Source organism: Athene cunicularia (assembly GCF_003259725.1).
Source record: "Athene cunicularia isolate RWA chromosome 8 unlocalized genomic scaffold, athCun1 chr8_part1, whole genome shotgun sequence".
Lineage (NCBI taxonomy): Eukaryota > Metazoa > Chordata > Aves > Strigiformes > Strigidae > Athene > Athene cunicularia.
This window is the reverse complement of record NW_020799109.1, coordinates 78,213-81,318: the sequence shown is the minus strand read 5'-3', so window position 1 is coordinate 81,318 and position 3,106 is coordinate 78,213. Positions and strand designations below refer to the sequence as shown.

Genomic DNA, 3,106 nt, shown 5'->3' with positions numbered 1-3,106 from the left:
TTTGGTTCGGGGGGGGCGGCCCCCGGTTCGGCCCCGACACGGACCGGTCGCTGCCGCCCACCGCCCTCCGCTTTGTCTGCAGGGGCGATGGCCGCTCGCGGAGCGAGGGCCCGGTCGCTGGGATGGCTTGGCCGCCCCGGCAGCCCAGGTCAGCACTGCAGCAAAGGAACCTGCACTCGGATGTCACACTGCCAGTTATCTATTAGTCTGGTGTCAGGGAAACGTCACCAACGCCAACACACATCACATTTCCTACTGAGAAAATTTTGAAGTAACCTTACGTAATCCTTGAGAGAAGTGCACCTGCAGGCCATCACTTACGTTTTTACACATGAGCAATCTGAGGACAAGGTACTTTTCAAGGATTGAAAATAAAGACACCCTTTCAAAAATTGGCTTAAGACTCTCAAAAGCACATGGTTATTTTATTTATGAGTAAATTAACACACACAGGTCATAAAAGTTGTTACCGTGCTTGCACTGAAACATAAACCAATCGTATATGCATCGGAGGCAGTGGGGGTATGTGCCTCCACAGCTCTTGCAGAGCTAGCTGCCTTGGCTAGCAGTAAGAAAACTAAACTGGGCATGGGAGCACCTTATCCATTCTCCCAGAGGCCTCGGTTCAGGCCAATTGCTCTAAAATTACTGCTTCACATACGCAATTTTGTCTACTGGGGAAGTTATTTCCCCACCTGCATTTGTGAGGATTTATTTGTCCTTCTCACTTTTACAATGAGTAGTTGCCTCCTCCAGCTACCCCATTTCATCAGAATACTACCTAAGCAGAGGTTTATGCATTCTGTACACCACTGGTGGTCTGCCAAGTTCATGAGAGTCCTTTCTTAAACCCAGTCCACCCATCTTCTTAAGCCACTAGCTTAAGCTAGTAGCCTAGCGACTCAGGATCTGTCTGCCAGGAAATGGTTCCCAAGAGTAAACACCTGATGCAGAAAAGGGATGACATACTTTGCTCTCTAAGAAGAAATCCTTATTTCATCTCAGTGTTGATGACTAGGAGAACAGTTTGGACAATCTCACCTGCAGAAGGAAGAGCTTCTTGCATCAGAGATCGAGTCAAATGTGAGAAAAGCTGCGTCGGGCAGCTTTGTAAGAAGCAAGGTGGTGGGTTCATGTCTTCTGGCTCATCCTGATAAGGCGTGCCAACCTGGAGGTAGCAGGCACGGCAGGATCTGCCACTCAGAGCTGAAGCAGGATTCTGGGAAGCCTCGGTCCTGTTCGAGAGCTCAGTGTTGCTGTGCTCCCTTTGTGCAGGGGGTGTACCTACAGACAGCTTTCGGGAGTGGACATTGGAACCTCAACAAACTACACGATAACAAACATCAGTAACGGAGTTTGTATAGCCAGTCCTACCAATAAATATATAAAGTATATTATATATGTATCATACATAGTATATACAATATACAGCTTACACAAGAGATCATATGTATCATGTGTGTGTGTATTATTGTGGATATATAATAGTATACATACTATATAATATAGTATTTATGTATTGTATTTAACATGTTATATTTAACATATATGCTACATATGACATACAGCATATGCTATACTATATAAGCTATATAGAACAGAACATATATATACACTGGGCTATGGCTAACCACCAGAAATAAGCTTTTGCTTACACAGCACTTCCAAGTTCTGGCAAAAACCCAAAACCCTTCACGTGCACTTTAGCAAAGTTTTTTCTGTCTTTTCATTAGTGGTTAAAGACCAATAGAAAATTAGGATTATTCTTTTTTTTTTTTTTAAGAATAAAATAATGTATAAAATTAATAAGTTAATGTAAAATCCTCCCCACTAACAGATCGTTAAGAAAAGATTTAATAAGAAGACAGGATTTAAGAAGACTGTGGTGCTCAGGTGCTGGGCTCAGTCAGACAAGCGTGCTGACTGCCCTCTTTTACACACAACTGGTTCTGTTTATTCCTCCTTTGCTCCTCCAGATGCCCTTCCCTCGCACATTCCTTCAGCAGTTTGTATAGCTCCACAGGTCCCTTCCCATCATCCTGGACCCTCAGGTTCGCATCCTCACCATTTGCAAAGTTCCAGTTTGCCTGCGGTTTACTGAGAACCAGTTTGTTTCTTGTCTTTGTCGCCATTAGGTTTGCCTGTCAAGTCTGTGTCTCCATATTTTGTTTATGGCTTCCCACTTTTATCTTGGTATCCCATTTGACAAGACCTTTGATCAGATAATCTTACTGAAATAAGCATTCCCTCATCAATTAGCGTGACTGACCGGGTTTGTGTCTCATCACTGCCTCCCTTACCATTCGTCAGGTCTGCATCTCTACATTCTGGTTTATGGCTTCCTCCTTCTCCTGCTTACTACATTATTGGTAAATGCTCTTCGGGCTCTTGAACCTTTCCCTACGTGTTCTTTGTTGCCACTGCCACACACAGGAAGCTATGCTAGACGGACCTTTGATCTGACCTAGGGTAAGACTCGCTATTTCTGTGGCAAAATGAGTTTTAGCTATCAGCATCACAAAGGTCCTATCATTTGTCACATGAATGTTAGATGAAAATATTAACCTTCACCCCCTTGTGCCCGTGTTCTCCATCCCATTCTTCTTACAGGATCCCAACACAGGATTTCTCTCTTTACATTTTCACTGCATGGGACCCAGTAGGGCTGTGACCTCGGCTGGTCTTTCTGAACTCTAATTACACTGAATTCTGTCTTCAGTACACGGGCACAAGTTCTGTCAGCTGTTATGGGAACTGAACTCGTGTGATTTAAGGCAGAATTTACTCTGTGTTTTCTCACTTGCTGCACTTGCTAAAAATAATCATACGGATTTTGCTGTAAAATTAATGTCTACATTGTATCTGAGATCAGTACCCGTTTAGACGGTCTCGTTCCCACACGCTGTTAATGTGAGCATCGGTGCGGTCCCGCACAGTCTCACCGGTATTTCAGGAAATAAAACCCCGCTCACGGTAGCCCCCCCGCAGCCCCCCCCCCGCTCTGCCCACAGGGCACCTCCTGCCCCGCCGGAGCCGCAGTCCCTGACAAAACACCGGTTTTATGACTTTACCACTCTGGTGTCTGACCTACAAATGTTAAATACGG

At 44.8% G+C, this 3,106-nt stretch overlaps 1 long non-coding RNA gene across 1 annotated transcript in view; it reads right to left on the bottom strand.

The window, feature by feature from the left end:
• The window catches only part of LOC113483022, an 18,705-nt gene that overhangs the window by 1,339 nt on the left and 14,260 nt on the right, over positions 1-3,106 (bottom strand). The window lies entirely within an intron of this gene.